Source organism: Dermacentor albipictus, chromosome 4 (assembly GCF_038994185.2).
Source record: "Dermacentor albipictus isolate Rhodes 1998 colony chromosome 4, USDA_Dalb.pri_finalv2, whole genome shotgun sequence".
NCBI classification, from domain to species: Eukaryota; Metazoa; Arthropoda; class Arachnida; order Ixodida; family Ixodidae; genus Dermacentor; species Dermacentor albipictus.
The window spans coordinates 102,311,515-102,330,316 of record NC_091824.1 but is presented as its reverse complement, the minus strand read 5'-3'; the positions used below and the strand labels follow the sequence as shown (position 1 = coordinate 102,330,316).

General features: G+C 45.6%; 2 long non-coding RNA genes across 2 annotated transcripts in view; one reads left to right on the top strand and one right to left on the bottom strand.

The window, feature by feature from the left end:
• The window catches only part of LOC135904600 (uncharacterized), a 498,596-nt gene that overhangs the window by 337,358 nt on the left and 142,436 nt on the right, over positions 1 to 18,802 (bottom strand). The gene's annotated exons all lie outside the window — the stretch shown is intronic.
• Positions 10,200 to 15,520, top strand: LOC135904599 (uncharacterized). Its single transcript, XR_010565164.1, has 2 exons — positions 10,200 to 10,328; positions 15,350 to 15,520. It is a non-coding gene; the product is annotated as an uncharacterized lncRNA (long non-coding RNA).

Sequence of the window (18,802 nt, the reverse complement as noted above, 5' to 3'; positions counted from 1 at the left end):
GCGGAAGACTTCGCCGAACAACAACGAGCGGACCCGGAACTTAAAGACCTGGTCGATTATTTGGAAGGGCACACCGACGTTGTCCCCAGAGCGTTTAAGCGCGGATTATCTTCCTTCACGCTTCAAGACAGTCTACTCGTGAAGAAGAACTTCTCGCCAGTCCGCGCCAATTACCTTCTTGTTGTCCCGTCAGGACTTCGTCCAGAAGTATTGCATGCCCTACATGACGATCCGACCGCTGGACACTTCGGATTTTCCCGGACACTATCAAGGATACAAGAAAAGTATTATTGGCCGCGCCTGACCGCCGACGTCGCCCGTTATGTCAGAACATGCCGAGACTGTCAGCGACGCAAGACACCGCCGACAAGGCCAGCCGGATTACTACAGCCAATCGAGCCTCCTTGCCGACCATTCCAGCAGATCGGGATGGACTTGCTGGGACCCTTTCCGACGTCAATAACCGGAAATAAGTGGATCGTCGTGGCGACGGACTACCTCACCCGCTTCGCTGAAACAAAAGCACTGCCGAAAGGTAGCGCAGCCGAAGTGGCGAAATTCTTTATCGAAAACATCCTGCTGCGACATGGCGCCCCAGAAGTCCTCATCACCGACCGAGGAACGGCCTTTACAGCGGAGCTCACCCAAGCCATACTGAAATATAGTCAGACAAGGCACAGGAGGACAACGGCTTACCACCCGCAGACGAATGGTCTTACGGAGCGGCTGAATAAGACCCTCGCCGACATGCTAGCGATGTACGTCGACGTCGAACACAAGACCTGGGATGCCGTCCTGCCGTACGTAACATTCGCTTATAACACGGCGGTGCAAGAAACAACACAGATCACGCCGTTCAAGTTGGTTTACGGCAGGAACCCGACGACGACGCTCGACGCCATGCTGCCGCACGTAACGGACGAAGAGAATCTTGACGTCGCTACCTATCTCCAGCGCGCCGAAGAAGCCCGACAGCTCGCCCGCCTGCGAATCAAGAAGCAGCAGAGGACCGACAGCCGACACTACAATCTCCGACGACGCTTCGTCGAGTACCAGCCCGGCGACCGTGTTTGGGTATGGACCCCTATACGCCGACGAGGACTGAGCGAGAAGCTTTTGCGTCGCTATTTTGGACCGTACAAGATCATCCGACGTATAGGTGCACTGGACTACGAGGTCGTGCCAGACGGCATTTCGCTGTCACAGCGGCGCCGCTCACGACCTGAAATTGTCCACGTTGTGCGGCTCAAGCCGTACCACCAGCGTTGACGAACTTTGGGACTTCGCGTAACTGACCTTTGGACTTGATTTCTTTTCGTTGTTTTGTTACTTATGTTTAATAAGTGTCCCTTTGTGTTTCGCTCTCTTTGTAGCATCGGGACGATGCTTTTTAAGAGGGGGGTATTGACACGTGTATTTATATTTATCGGGCGACCAGGTTTCACCGCCTAACAAATCTTATCGCGCAGCGCGGGACGCGCTTGCATGTATCCGAAGTTTCTGGAAAGTTATCGATGCTTCTATCCGCGTGTCTGTTGTCGCCGAACCTTGTGTTATCAGATTTCATCGCGTGACATGAATGGTGTAGAACTTTGTGGAAGACACGCGGGTCCCATCAGGTAATCTGGAACATTCGATGACTGATCTATAAAAGCCGACGCGCTTGACCCGCTGATCAGTTTTTTCCGACGATCGCTGACCGTGTTCGCCGCTATCGTTGTGCTATAAGTGTAGCCTGCTTTTGTGGGCACAGGTTCGCCCAATAAAAGTTAGTTTTCTCGTTCACAGTATTGCTACTGTGTTATTGCTTCTTTCTTCACCGTCACTACCACGTGACATCTGGTGGAGGTGCTTTTTCGTCCATGTACAGGACGCCCCCGACAAGCCGTGATCCCAGCCCAGACCGCGAACAGAACACCAACGTAATCCCGGACCACCGAGCAAGCCGCCGTCTTCAACAGCTGCCCCCGGAGCATGGACTTCTACCTGAGAAGACCAAGAAGATTGTGGCCAAGGCAACCGCAATGGCAGCCCCAGCGTCCCCCATCGTCCTGCAGCAGCCCAGGGAACCACCGACGTTCCGCGGTTCCACATTTGAGGACCCGGAAACCTGGCTGGAAACGTATGAGAGGGTCGCTACGTTTAACAACTGGGCAAGCGACGACAAGCTACGACATGTCTATTTCGCATTGGAGGACGCCGCCAAGACGTGGTTCGAGAATCGAGAAGCCACCTTGACGACGTGGGACCTCTTCCGAAGCGGCTTCCTGAAAACATTTCAAAGCGTCGTGCGAAAAGAACGAGCCCAAGCTCTACTGGAGACAAGAGCGCAGCTGCCGAATGAGACGATCGCGATTTTCACTGAGGAAATGAGCCGTCTGTTCCGCCACGCCGACCCAGAAATGTCCGAGGAGAAGAAAGTACGTCTACTGATGCGTGGCGTAAAGGAGGAACTTTTCGCCGGTATGGTAAGAAGTCCACCGAAGACCGTCGACGAGTTTCTTCGTGAGGCGACGAGCATCGAGAAGACACTGGAATTGCGGAACCGGCAATTTGACCGACGCACCAAGCCAACAAGCTACTCCGGAATTCAATCACTGGCCACGGACGATTTATGCGAGACCATCAGGGCCATCGTGCGCGAAGAACTGCGCAAGGTCTTGCCATCGTCGCAGCCTCAAGTAGCCTCGATCGCCGACGTTGTGAAAGAAGAGGTGCACCGATCGCTAGGAGTTCCTGAGGTGCAACCACAATTACCGCAGCCCCAGCCAGAAGCGATGACTTACGCCGCCGTCGCACGCCGTCAAGCTCCCCCTCCGCGACAACGCCAGGCCCCTGTAACGCCGCAATTCCGTCGTCCACCGCCGCCGCCGCCAGCACGCCCACCCGTCGCCCAGCGCACCTACGCGAGGAAGACGGACATTTGGCGCGCCCCCGACCACCGCCCGCTCTGCTACCACTGCGGCGAAGCCGGGCACGTGTACCGCCGATGCCCATACCACGACCTGGGATTGCGAGGCTTCGCCGTGAACGCACAGCGCCCGAGGGAAGGTGAACGCCCTCGTGACATCGCCGATTACCTCGCCGCTACTCAGTGGAGCCCTCGACGACCGTCCCGTTCGCCGTCACCAGGCCGCTACCTGTCGCCGCAGCACCGACCATACACCGGCCCAGCCCGGGGCCGCTCTGCGAGCCCATATCCGGAAAACTAAAAGCAGCAACCGATGGAGGTGCGGTTGCTGTTCGTCGAATTGACGAAGATCCTCCGCCGCCGACGAAGACGACGAAGAAACCGTCTCGACGACCTAATGACGACACGCCGCCGTCCCGACGAAGTCAGGAAGCCAAGACTACACCGACGAAAGACGACTTGACGAAGCGACGTTCCAGCTTCAGTTCAACACGACGCAGCCGTGATCCGACGCCACGACCTAACTGCAACGCCAGACAAAGAACCACCGACCTTGACGTGCTTCTCGACGGCCACGCAGTCACTGCCTTAGTCGACACAGGGGCCGATTACTCCGTAATGAGTGGACGCATCGCCGCCCAGTTGAAGAAGGTTAAGACTGCATGGGAGGGCCCCCAAATTCGGACCGCTGGAGGGCACCTCATTACGCCGACTGGAATCTGCACGGCAAGAATTACCATTCATGACCGGACTTACCCTGCCACCTTCGTTATCCTGCAACAGTGTTCACGAGACGTCATTCTCGGCATGGACTTCCTGAACCAACACGGCGCCATCATCGACCTGAAGTCGCAGTCAATAACGCTGTCGGAAGATCAAGCGATACCATCGGAGCGCCCTTGTAGCCACCACGCCTTGAGTGTGCTCGAAGATCAAGTGAGCATCCCGCCTCGCTCCAGCATCGTTATTTCGGTCGGCACCGAAACACCCGCTGACGTAGAAGGCGTCATCGAAGGCGACCAACGTCTACTACTCGACCGTGAAATTTGCGTCGCAAGAGGGATCGCTCGACTGCACGGAGGAAACACGAGAGTGTTGCTGACAAACTTCAGCCAGGAGTTCAAGCACATCAACAAGGGCACGACGATCGCATTCATCGAGGAAATACAGGAAACCAGCGATGCCTTCGTCCTCTCGGATTCTGTTGCATCTACCCCGACGACCGTAGTTCCCGAGCCAGACTTCAACATAAATCCAAGTCTCCCCGTGATTAAGCAGCAACAGCTCAGAAGTCTGCTTCGACGATACAAAGACTGCTTTTCGACGTCATCAAGGATTCGACAAACACCAGTCGCAAAGCATCGCATAATCACCGAAGAGAGCGCTCGACCACTACGCCAGAGCCCTTACCGAGTTTCGACGCGAGAACGCGAAGCTATAAGACAACAAGTCGACGAAATGCTGCGCGACGACATCATCCAGCCGTCGAAAAGCCCGTGGGCGTCTCCAGTTGTTTTAGTGAAGAAAAAGGACGGAACCCTACGTTTCTGCGTCGATTATCGTCGATTGAACAAAATCACGAAGAAAGACGTATACCCCCTCCCACGGATAGACGACGCATTGGATCGGCTCTGCAATGCTAAATACTTCTCATCGATGGACCTCAAGTCTGGCTACTGGCAAATAGAAGTCGACGAAAGGGATCGCGAAAAGACCGCCTTCATCACGCCAGACGGCCTCTATGAATTCAAAGTTATGCCGTTTGGACTGTGCTCGGCGCCTGCAACGTTCCAGCGCGTGATGGACACGGTTTTAGCAGGATTGAAGTGGCAGACCTGTCTTGTTTACTTGGATGACGTCGTCGTCTTCGCCGGAAATTTCGACGATCACCTTAAGCGGCTTGCGACAGTATTAGAGGCCATCAAGTCATCAGGGCTCACCCTGAAGCCGGAAAAGTGTCACTTCGCTTACGATGAGCTTCTATTCCTAGGCCATGTCATCAGCAAATCTGGAGTACGCCCCGACCCGCAGAAGACAGCTGCCATCGCAAAGTTCCCGCAGCCAATCGACAAGAAGGCAGTGCGCAGATTCCTTGGCATGTGTGCCTACTATAGGCGCTTTGTCAAGAACTTTTCACGCATCGCTGAGCCGCTGACGCAGCTAACTAAATGCGACGTCGAGTTCAAGTGGGAAACGCCGCAGGCCGAGGCATTTCAAGAACTCAAACGACGCATGCAGTCGCCGCCCGTACTTGCGCACTTCGACGAACACGCCGATACCGAAATCCACACTGACGCCAGTAGCCTAGGCCTCGGCGCCGTCCTGGTCCAGAGAAAAGATGGACATGAACACGTGATAGCTTACGCTAGCCGGTCGTTGTCAAAAGCGGAAGGCAATTATTCTACAACCGAAAAGGAATGCCTCGCCATCGTTTGGGCTACAGCGAAATTTCGCCCTTACCTATATGGCAGGCCATTCAAAGTCGTCAGCGACCATCACGCCTTGTGTTGGCTAGCGAATTTAAAGGATCCCTCAGGACGGCTGGCACGGTGGAGCCTCACACTACAAGAATACGACATCACCGTAACATACAAGTCCGGACGAAAACACTCAGACGCCGATTGCCTATCCCGCGCCCCCATTGACCCGCCGCCGCAAGATGACGAGGATGACGACGCCTTCCTTGGAATAATACGCGCGGAAGACTTCGCCGAACAACAACGAGCGGACCCGGAACTTAAAGACCTGGTCGATTATTTGGAAGGGCACACCGACGTTGTCCCCAGGGCGTTTAAGCGCGGATTATCTTCCTTCACGCTTCAAGACAGTCTACTCGTGAAGAAGAACTTCTCGCCAGTCCGCGCCAATTACCTTCTTGTTGTCCCGTCAGGACTTCGTCCAGAAGTATTGCATGCCCTACATGACGATCCGACCGCTGGACACTTCGGATTTTCCCGGACACTATCAAGGATACAAGAAAAGTATTATTGGCCGCGCCTGACCGCCGACGTCGCCCGTTATGTCAGAACATGCCGAGACTGTCAGCGACGCAAGACACCGCCGACAAGGCCAGCCGGATTACTACAGCCAATCGAGCCTCCTTGCCGACCATTCCAGCAGATCGGGATGGACTTGCTGGGACCCTTTCCGACGTCAATAACCGGAAATAAGTGGATCGTCGTGGCGACGGACTACCTCACCCGCTTCGCTGAAACAAAAGCACTGCCGAAAGGTAGCGCAGCCGAAGTGGCGAAATTCTTTATCGAAAACATCCTGCTGCGACATGGCGCCCCAGAAGTCCTCATCACCGACCGAGGAACGGCCTTTACAGCGGAGCTCACCCAAGCCATACTGAAATATAGTCAGACAAGGCACAGGAGGACAACGGCTTACCACCCGCAGACGAATGGTCTTACGGAGCGGCTGAATAAGACCCTCGCCGACATGCTAGCGATGTACGTCGACGTCGAACACAAGACCTGGGATGCCGTCCTGCCGTACGTAACATTCGCTTATAACACGGCGGTGCAAGAAACAACACAGATCACGCCGTTCAAGTTGGTTTACGGCAGGAACCCGACGACGACGCTCGACGCCATGCTGCCGCACGTAACGGACGAAGAGAATCTTGACGTCGCTACCTATCTCCAGCGCGCCGAAGAAGCCCGACAGCTCGCCCGCCTGCGAATCAAGAAGCAGCAGAGGACCGACAGCCGACACTACAATCTCCGACGACGCTTCGTCGAGTACCAGCCCGGCGACCGTGTTTGGGTATGGACCCCTATACGCCGACGAGGACTGAGCGAGAAGCTTTTGCGTCGCTATTTTGGACCGTACAAGATCATCCGACGTATAGGTGCACTGGACTACGAGGTCGTGCCAGACGGCATTTCGCTGTCACAGCGGCGCCGCTCACGACCTGAAATTGTCCACGTTGTGCGGCTCAAGCCGTACCACCAGCGTTGACGAACTTTGGGACTTCGCGTAACTGACCTTTGGACTTGATTTCTTTTCGTTGTTTTGTTACTTATGTTTAATAAGTGTCCCTTTGTGTTTCGCTCTCTTTGTAGCATCGGGACGATGCTTTTTAAGAGGGGGGTATTGACACGTGTATTTATATTTATCGGGCGACCAGGTTTCACCGCCTAACAAATCTTATCGCGCAGCGCGGGACGCGCTTGCATGTATCCGAAGTTTCTGGAAAGTTATCGATGCTTCTATCCGCGTGTCTGTTGTCGCCGAACCTTGTGTTATCAGATTTCATCGCGTGACATGAATGGTGTAGAACTTTGTGGAAGACACGCGGGTCCCATCAGGTAATCTGGAACATTCGACGACTGATCTATAAAAGCCGACGCGCTTGACCCGCTGATCAGTTTTTTCCGACGATCGCCGACCGTGTTCGCCGCTATCGTTGTGCTATAAGTGTAGCCTGCTTTTGTGGGCACAGGTTCGCCCAATAAAAGTTAGTTTTCTCGTTCACAGTATTGCTACTGTGTTATTGCTTCTTTCTTCACCGTCACTACCACGTGACAATACAAAGTCTGTAGACTGTCTATAGACAAAAGTCGATAAAGTTTCTATTTATTTTTGTCTATACGCAGTCTATAGACGGTCTATAGAAAAAAGTCGATAAGGTGTTTGCTCTTTTTTGCCTACTTCCCCTCTATGGACTACCTACAGACGAAAGTCGATACAGCTTCTATCTATTTTTGTCCATACTTTGTCTATAGACTTTCTATAGAGGAAAGTCGATAAGGTTTCTATTTCTTTTGTCTACTCGCAGTCTATAGACAGTTTATAGAAAAAAGTCGATAAGGAGTTTGTTTCTTTATTGTATCCTTCCCCTCTATGGACTACCTATAGACGAAAGTGGATTACGGTCTCTATCTATTTTTGTCCATACTTTGTCTATAAAATTAAATTAAATTATGGGGTTTTACGTGCCAAAACCACTTTCTGATTATGAGGCACGCCGTAGTGGAGGATTCCGGAAATTTCGACCACCTGGGGTTCTTTAACGTGCACCTAAATCTAAGTACACCGGTGTTTTCGCATTTCGCCCCCATCGAAATGCGGCCGCCGTGGCCGGGATTCGATCCCGCGACCTCGTGCTCAGCAGCCTAACACCATAGCCACTGAGCAACCACGGCGGGTATACTTTGTCTATAGACTTTCTATAGACGAAAGTCGATAAGGTTTCTATTTCTTTTTGTCTACCCGCAGTCTATAGACAGTCTATAGAAAAAAGTCGATAAGGTGTTTGTTTTTTTTTTGTATCCTTCCCCTCTATGGACTACCTATAGACGAAAGTGGGTACGGTCTATCTATTCTTGTCCATACTTTGTCTACAGACTTTCTAAAGACGAAAGTCGATAAGGTTTCTATTTGTTTTCGTCTACTCGTAGATTATGGACGGTCTATAGAAAAAAGTCGATAAGGTGTTTGTTTCTTTTCTCTCTACTTCCCCACTATGGACTACCTATAGACGAAAGTGGGTACATGTCTCTGTCTATTTTTGTCCATATACTCTGTCTATAGACTTTCTATACGAAAGTCAATAAGGTTGTTATTTCTTTTTGTCTACGCGCAGTCTATAGACGGTCTATAGAAAAAATTCCGTAAAGTGTTTGTTTCTTTTTTGTCTGCTTCCCCTCTATATGGACTACCTATAGACGAAAGCCGATACAGTCTTTATTTATTTTTGTCCATACTCTGTCTATAGACTCTCTATATTAGACAGTTAATAATAATAGTCGGCTAAGGTTTCTATTTCTTTTTCTCTCCTGGTGTATTGAATGTCTATATAAGAAAGTCGATAATATGTAATGCCGAGTTCCCATATTGTCCGCCCTCTGCGAAGGCGATGATATGGCACTGGTTCATGCGCGACCGGCACCGCGTGCAACCCCGGCGCGGCGGGCAAACCGTGCAGACTGCTAGTCGTCATTCGGTGCAGCTGCACCGAACGAGGGTCGCGGCGGAACAGGCAACGTCCGAGTCACAAAGGTCTTCCAGGCACCCGAAGGCCCTAAACCTGGCTGCTTCCCGGACGTACACTTCGCGAGACCAGGTGGTGAAGGTCAGATGGTGATGATGTGGCAAAGGTGGTGAATAAGTCGCGAAAGCCGGCAGACCAGGTGGTGAATTCACCACCTGGTCTGCCTCTGAGTTGTCGTGGTATTGCATGTCTATAGATTAACAATAGACAAACATCGTTATTCTGGGCCCAACCCGTGTACGCTGTAACCAAGCGCAGGTACCGGTGGATAATACGTAGCTGCGTTTGATATAAGCCACTGAAGTTGTATACTGCTGAGATTGCTGTAGAGCCTATTTATAGACATTAGTATACACATAGTGTATACCTCCGCATTTGTTGACCACATGATATGATCTACGTAGTCGGTCTCGGCAATCCCAAGACAGTCTTCACAGTTGTCGCATCACTTTTGCGGCAGTAGCATAAAGAAAGCAAAACGCCGATCCAATTGTTATAATAGTTGTTATGAACGCTAGCTTCAGCTACAAGTGGATTCCAAACAGGCATCGAGCTAACAGCAAGGACACTCGTAATGTTTGTAGCTAACAACGCGGACTTTGTGAATGTGCGATGAAGCGATGTCGCGCATGTGGTGTTCGCTTTGTGTGTCGTCCGATTCTCGGATACTTTTCACATTTTCTTCATACGTCGGCTGCGTCACTAACATAGGACGGTTTTTTGTTGACTGATATCCTGCACTATAAACCCATCAAAGTTTCTCATTCACTTAAAATAGGTGCCAAATCATCAGAGCCCACCCAGTATTTCGCCGGCGGTATTCCTGGGCAGCCACGCATATGAGTACCTCAATGCTGTACTGATTGCTTTGACCTATCACCGGAACAGAAAATTAGCACTAACATACGTGCGGGCATCACATTTGGTGGTACGCTGGAAGATATGCTACAAGTACGCTGTATTACTAATTGACGCTGGCAATAATGCGTCTGAAACGTTTGAAGGGCCCTGTAATGGCTTTTACAAACAGCGCATTCAAGTTAGCGTTCCAGTCTCATACGATAGCCCACAGCGTTTGTCATACAACCTGCCAGCGCATTTCCTTCGTCCACGAAAAAAGGTGAATAATGGTGATAAAGATGAATAAGCCACCCGTTCCGGCGCGCATGGCGCGCAGAGAGAGAGCGAAAAAAAAAATGAAGGAGGAAAAGGCGCTCACACTCCTCCGAGCGCGCGCGCCCTCGCGCGCGGAGCTCCTGCGCATGCTCGGAGATCTTGCGCATGCGCGGCGGTGCGCCATCTCAACGAGTGCGCCGGGCACGTAAACGGTTGTACCGGTGTGCGGTGTCCGCCTGAACGTTGGTGTCTGTGTATGCGTGTCATCTTTGTGGCATCACACGTCAACTACACTGAACGGTAAGCTTTAGCAAAGATGTTTTGCGTAAATAGCGCATGATTATGTGAGCGCATTTCGTAGCGCGAAGCGGCTCCATGTAGCGCAGGCGACTCGGGTATAGTGTCGGTTTGTCGTTGACATGGTTTCATAACGCGCTCTTGTTCTCGCTTCTACTATACGGAATGTTTTACGGCGAGCGATCGCTCGGGCTTGTTGATTTTAGTATAATAGTTTAGGTGCGTAAAGAAGGAAGCTACACCATGTTTTAACTTGATATTGAGCTACCACTAAGCGGATTGTGTATGCTGGGCAGCCAGTGTGGTAGATCTCATCTCGTGGCGCTTGATCCGGCCGCGATGAATGCTGCGCCGCATGTGTAGTGAAATTCTCGTGACACGCTTTACGTATATATCTCGAAATTGTGTTAGCATCAAGAATGTTCTGACAGACACGTATAGTTGAATAACTGCTAACGTACTCGGATGAAAGGCCGTGTTTGCGGGGCATGCATCAGCAGTGTGTGCACTGCCGTTTTCGCATTGTTTAAAAGTAGCAGTATATTTAAGGTTTCTGGCAACCAATCTAAATAATTTTGGGAAGTTACCGCAAGCAAAACACGAGACTTGAAGAAATGTCAAGCGAAAATCTCTAGATTCACCCAACCTATTTATATGCAACCACAAACGCTTTTGGAGCCTGAAAACTGCGATAAGCTCAGTCACTCGCAGCTTCGCAACTTAGCCGAAAAAATTGGAGCACAATAAATTAGTCGCTCCGGGAAGCACCTTTACACGTTTCAGACTGAAGGCATTGCGTTTGACAGTAGTTGGAAGATTTGTTTTTTGTCTCTTTTTTAAACAGTTTAGCAGCAGAAGTTATCTCTCGAGCTATATGAAAAGCGTTAAGCGCCTTTCGATGCTTCGGGGTTATGCAGTTTACGTGCTCTTAATCTCTAGGCAGCTGCTGGCGCAGATTCGCATTGTGCCAGTCGTGCACGGTATGAAGCCCTTGTCGTGCGCAATAAGTGTTCCGGTTTTCATTACTGTTGCATGTAGTGCCGTCGTCTTGGACAGACTGCATACTATATGCGCTGTACAAAATAAAAAAGAACCAGATTATCAATTTGGTGGTCTTTTCGTAGTAGATAACGCACAGATTATTCAAATAATTCAGTGGACATTGCATTTGTTCTACCCGTATTAACACACCTAAGAGATCGTAACATGTTTTAGTTGATAAGTAACCTGATCAGTACGCCCCCATTCATGTGCATTCTACTGAAAGTGTGGCAAATGTATTCATCTCGAAGTATGAGAAAAGAGACAATGCAGACTGTTCTAAGCGGAAATAAATTGCAAATGTTAACGTGATTGTTCAAAACTGCAGTCAGTATGCTGAGCATGTTCGATCGGCACGGGCACATTGCATTAACACCTGAAAAATGTGCACAGTCCAGCAGGGTATCTTTGTTTCAACAATTATTATTATAGGAATCGTTTGGGATTCTCACATTTATTTTATTTTTATGAGTACACTGTGTGTCACATGAACCTGTCTTGAAACGAAACGTACCGTTGCTAACGCCGGCGACCATTATGGTTGTCTAACTGCTTATCATACTGTTTTTTTTTATTGATATGATATAGGAGATGTTGGCGCACAATTTAAGGCGCCGGCTACTCCTCATCTCTTGAGTGGTTCCGTCACACATCGTACAGGGTTCAAGGTTACATATCAAATAGTCTGTTCACCCAAGCACCAGGACTTATCACGCAGCGTTTCCACAGGAACACTATGACGTAAGGAACACATGGTACATACAATATACAATGTATATGTCTCCACACTTATGTATATGAAAGTCTCAAAAGTACAAAAGATATTGCCGCCTAATAACACATTGTCTAGTCAGCGGGTGGTACATACATCGTGTAAATGCATTATCACATACAGTTATCACGCAGCGTTTCCACAGGAACACTATGACGTAAGGAACACATGGTACATACAATATACAATGTATATGTCTCCACACTTATGTAGATGAAAGTCTCAAAAGTACAAAAGATATTGCCGCCTAATAACACATTATCTAGTCAGCGGGTGGTAAATACATCGTGTAAATGCATTATCACATACAGTCACAACAGAACAGTCAACATAATATAATTCACAAACAGATGGATATACACAGTGACAATGAAATGAAGAGAACAATGAAAGTGCTAATAACTTCCAGCAATGCCGCTGTCTTCAAGAAAACTCTTTAGTGCTTTTAAAGCGCTCTTCTGCAAGGCCGTTGTTGGCCAAGGGCCCAAAATTTTCCTTAAACTGAAAGGTCTGCGGTCTAATTTAATTAGCGCTGATTTAAGTCGGCTTCTTGGTGTGTCGTGATGGGGGCAATCTAGAAGGAGGTGATATATATCTTCGTCTACAAATCCACAATCACATTCGGGGGTTTCCGCACGGCCAATTCTGTGTAAGAAATGCTTTGTGTAGGCAGTGCCTAGCCTTAATCGATGAATAAGGGTTTCCATAGTTCTATCTAATGACAATGAAAATTTGAATTCAATAAATGGATCAATATGGTATAAGTCCGAGCTCTTAGAATTCTGGTCAAACCAAGTGTTTCTAGACATTTTGAGAGACGTTGTCCTTATAATGCAGCGTAATTCATCCTTTGATATTGGGAGTGGAGATGTATCATCTTTGAGGTGTGCTTGTCGTGCTGCTTCATCGGCTGCTGTGTTGCCAGGAATGTCACAATGCCCTGGTATCCACTGGAATGCTATTGCATGTTTCGCTTCGCTTGCCTTTGTGAGGTTTTTAAGTGTTTCGTATATTATACTGTCACTGAATGTTTTCCCCTTTGTGCTGCAGAGTGATGTTAGAGCCGCCTGTGAATCGCTGAAAATTACCCATTTTTGCGCTTCTGTTACTGACAATATAAATTTTACCGCACATAGGATTGCGAACAGTTCAGCCGTTGTGGACGAAGTCGCACGAGATAACTTAAATGATTCTTGTTTGTTGAGGTGCGGTATAATGAATGATGAAGTTGAAGAGGTTGCTGTACTGGAGCCGTCTGTATAGACGTGTGTGTATCCTGAATACCGCATATATATCTGGTACAGCGCTAGTTGTTGAGCAGCTCGAATGAACATGTCTCTTTTGCTGAATATCCCATCTACTGACAATTCGATTTTTGGAACTGTAAGCAGCCACGGAGGATACTCGATGTCTGAGTTCCAAAATTCATTTCTTGGCAATATGTGAAGATTTTCTTGAATTTCTATATGAACATAACTTCTATCTCGTTTCATTATGTCTAGAGCCAATGGGTGGTTTTTATGCTGGGTTTGAAGACGGAAATAATGCCGGCATGTTTCTGTAGTTCGCATAACTGGAAATGGTGATTGGCGAGCCTCAGCTATTACAAGAGAACTAGAAGTCGCTCGTGGAACTCCTAGACATAGGCGTAGTCCTCTAGCTAAAAGTCTTTGAAGTCGCTCTTCTGAAGTGTGGGAAAGTCCGTGTAAGATGGGCGCGGAATACTGTAATATCATATTGTACTGTAATATCATATCATATGATATCATATAATATCATACTGTAATATAACGAAACATCATAATGGTACTGATTAATATTGCCATGTAGTCTTTAGTCATAGGTAAACAAAGTTAACTAGAGGCATAAGTGGTGAGAGCAAATTATATAGAAAACTACTATTGAACCGTAAAAATAACTCATTGTATAGTTTTCCCTCACATTGTTGCATTTGTTTTACGCGTGTCTCTGTGTCTTCCGTGCTGTACTCGTGTGGCCATCATTTACGAACTTGCCGAAGCCCTTGTCAGCTTTATTAAACAAGGGATTCAAGTCAGTTGCATCTAATACTACATGTTAAGTGACTGACGTGTTATTCGTTTTATCTAAGTATTATGGACTGGCACTACTTGGCAAGCATTAAACCATAGTATTTTTTATTGCACTTAAGCTGCAGGCGTCATAGATTGCCAGAAACTTTTCATGAAAACAGCCAGGAAAGGCTTGTAAAAAGATCGGGAAACTTTAAATTGGCCACATAGGTATGCTGTCTTGTTACATGTCAAAGTTTCCAGAGAGTCTCTGTGTTAAATATATTTTTAAAACGTTTCACTTCATAAAAATTGAGGGAAATTGGTTCTATTTATTGAAAAAAAAAAGAAAGTCAAGCAGACTGACAAGGCATTTCTTACTCAATATGTTTTTTTTTGCGTTAACTAAACGTCCTGAACCTCGATAGCCTAGAAAAAATTTTCATCTTTCAAAGCACCTTAAATAATTTACTGTGATAGAATTCATTCGAACTATACTATCAGTTCTGTTTCCTAGGAGGTGCATATCTGTCGTGCCATGACACAAAGTGCTCGTGTGGTATTTCGGGTGCTCATGTGGTATACCTAACTTCGAAACCTGTTAGCATGCCCAAGAGGCCTCATTACCTGCAAGAAATTAAGGTACCATATCAATACAATCAACCCATCTGCCATCTGTTGAAGTTATGGCCAATGACCCATTCATTTAAAAGTATGAGAAATACATTTCAATGTGTACTAAGCAAAATAAATTACAATCTTAGGCATGATACTGGGAATATTCCAGTCACGTCTTCTGAAAACATCCCTCTGCACGGGCATACTTAACTACCAGCCAAAAAAACTGTACAGACAGCCCAACTGGGTAACGTTTCCGCAATAAATATAGGGACCATTTGGGATAAGTACATTAATGCATCATATATGAACTTGTCATAAAAGGGAACATACTGTTGCTGACACGAGCAGCAGTTGTGACTGTTTAATTGTTCACCATACCATGCAATAGAACATTGCATAAAGGTACTGATTTGTATTGACAAGCAGCCATTAGTCATTGTTAAACCGCATTAAGTATTGACTTAGATGGTTTGAGTAAATATATTCAGCTGCTTAATGAACATACAAAGAATACACATCTGTTATTTTTGCCTCATATTGCTGCATGTACTTATTTGCAGCATACACCTGCAGCACCTTTGGGACTAATGACACAAAGGTCAAGGCCAGCCTGGCGACCATGCTTGCCAAGGAGTAGTGTAAATATTTAATCTGTTTCCATAATAGCATAAGACAAGAATTTAAGGAATTCATGTATTATATCGAGCAATAAAAACGGTTAATGCATTGCCGGTGCATTTGTTTTATTTTTTGCACTGCATGATTCAGCACTATATGAATTCTTTCTCTTTATGCAACATATATGAAAGTACAGCTGGTTCTGGAGCTTTATTAATCTACTAACGGTAATGCATAAGTGCAGATGAAAAGGAACAGGTGCACATGCATAATATCTGCATTCCATGCATTTCCATGCATTTCATATCTATAAAATGAAATGAAATACATTCAAAACGTTTTGCTACCGCATGTAATGAAAAATGTAAACTAACTTGTAGATAGCCGCTATGGAGTTATGGCCTTATACACTCTTTGTAGACTTGTCTATAAAATGTCTGTGTCTATAGAGTGTCTATAAATTAATGAAAATGCATGTTTGTTGGCAAGTGTATGCAGAATGTCATACAAAAAAGTGTATTGGATTATAAAGTTCTGTTTTTGTAGACTGAAGTCTATAGAATGTCTATAGTATATATACATTTGTCTGTAGACATTCCATAGACTTCAGTCTACAAAAGTAGAACTGTAAGCCTATACCCTTGCCCATAGACATTATGCAGACAACTGTCTACAAACATGAATTTTAATTAATCCATAGACACTCTAGACTCAGACTTTTTATAGAGTAGTCCATAAAAAGTGTATGGCCATAAGTCTATAGACAGTCTATAGACTCAGACTTCTTATAGACTAGTCTATAAAAAGTGTGTGGCCATAAGTCTATCGAAAGTCTATAGACAATCTATAGACTCAGACTTTTTATAGACTAGTCTATAAAAAGTGTATGGCCATAAGTCTACAGACAGTCTATAGACAGTGTATAGACAGTCTATTGACTCAGACTTTTTATAGACTAGTCTATAAAAAGTGTGCGGCCATAAGTCTATAGACTGTCTATAGACTAGTCTAAAGAAATGTCTATAGACAGTCTATAAACTCAGACTTTTTATAGACCAGTCTATAAACAGTGTATGGCCATAAATATATATACTGTCTATAGACCAGTCTAAAGAAATGTCTATAGACAGTCTATAGACTTCATAGACAAATGTCTATGGACTTTCTATAAAAACTTTTGTAAGGGTAGAGACCGCATTTTCTTGTTTTAACTGGTTTGAATGCCCGGATTTTGACTCAAGGTCACTTTAAGGTCACAAACAACGGGAGCTAGAGTCATTTCGTACTTAATGACTTTTCGTGATTATCCAATCAACTATGGCCATTGGCAAAGTTCTAGAAGCCGTAATCGAGAATTTTTACAGCATTAGCCGAGCTCACGAAATTCCCACAAAGTAGACGCACAAAGTGCGCGAGCTTATATGGCATAAAGAAATAAGTAAGGAGCGGCGCGTTGTGCTTGACACTCATTGATCCGCATCCTTCTCCTCGCGCTCATGAAGGAGGAGCTCTAACATTAGGATATCACTGGGGCGGGAAGTGGAGGATAGATAGATAGATAGATAGATAGATAGATAGATAGATAGATAGATAGATAGATAGATAGATAGATAGATAGATAGATAGATAGATAGATAGATAGATAGATAGATAGATAGATAGATAGATAGATAGATAGATAGATAGATAGATAGATAGATAGATAGATAGATAGATAGATAGATAGATAGATAGATAGATAGATAGATAGATAGATAGATAGATAGATAGATAGATAGATAGATAGATAGATAGATAGATAGATAGATAGATAGATAGATAGATAGATAGATAGATAGATAGATAGATAGATAGATAGATAGATAGATAGATAGATAGATAGATAGATAGATAGATAGATAGATAGATAGATAGATAGATAGATAGATAGATAGATAGATAGATAGATAGATAGATAGATAGATAGATAGATAGATAGATAGATAGATAGATAGATAGATAGATAGATAGATAGATAGATAGATAGATAGATAGATTAGATAGATAGATAGATAGATAGATAGATAGATAGATAGATAGATAGATAGATAGATAGATAGATAGATAGATAGATAGATAGATAGATAGATAGATAGATAGATAGATAGATAGATAGATAGATAGATAGATAGATAGATTAGATAGATAGATAGATAGATAGATAGATAGATAGATAGATAGATAGATAGATAGATAGATAGATAGATAGATAGATAGATAGCCCTCAAGGCATTTGTGGCTTTGGCAGGCCCGACACTTTCTTCTGCTGAAACACAAGCAATCAAAATTATTAATATTTAGCAGTAATAGTAGTAATAGTTAAATTAAATTATGGAGTTTTGCGTGCCGAAACTACGATCTCATTAAGGAGGACTCCGGGAATTCGGGCCACCTGGGGTTCTTTAACGTGCAGCTACATCTAGGTACACGTGTGTTTTCGCACTTCGCCCCAATCGAGTTGCGGCCGCCGTAGCAGGGATTCGATCCCGCGACCTTGTGCTCAGCAACCCAAAACCATAGCCACTAATCAACCACGGCGGGTAACTAGTAATGAATAATAATAATAATAATAATAATAATAATAATAATAATAATAATAATGTTTATTGCCATCAAAAATGCAAAAGAACATGAACAGGCCTGTCTAAGGCTGAGTTGGCTTGTAGGACGGTGCCCATGAAAATGATACACACGGTGAAAAAAAAATAGGAAATAAAAAAAAAATTGATGAGACATGTAGAAAAATGAAATAAAAATATGGAGAACAAAATAACATTTGTTTAGACTACTTAAAACGAAGGAAATTGAAGTAAATATTCTGCTGCAAAAAACGTTCTGGAGGTTGATTTCACCATCGCGGCTTTAATATTTCTTTCAGCGTACTTTTCGATGTCTCATTAAGCATTTCATCGGGTAATTTGTTAAATATGTCCGGCACATATGCACAGCGTCTGGCGGCGCTATACGTTGTGGCTGAACGAGGAACTACATACCTGACGTGTTTTCTAAGTTCTCTTGTGGCGGCACTTCGTTTAATTGAGGATTCCCGAAAATGTTTGACGACGACTGTTTCTATAAGCAATGAAGGAAAGTTCGGTAGGGCAAGTTCACGGAAGATATTTGTAGCTGTTATGGTTGGGGAATTGTAGGCAATAATAATAATAATAATAATAATAATAATAATAATAATATAGATAAACAAGAAAAGGCACGCAGCCTAATCAAATAGACTTCAGGTTGGCTACCCTGCACGCTGGAAATGGTGTGAAGGATTGAAAAAAAAGAAAGGAAGCAGAGTTCTCATGCACTGCAATGAACACACACATGTGGCTCTTCAGGTCCGTTTATTTTCGAAA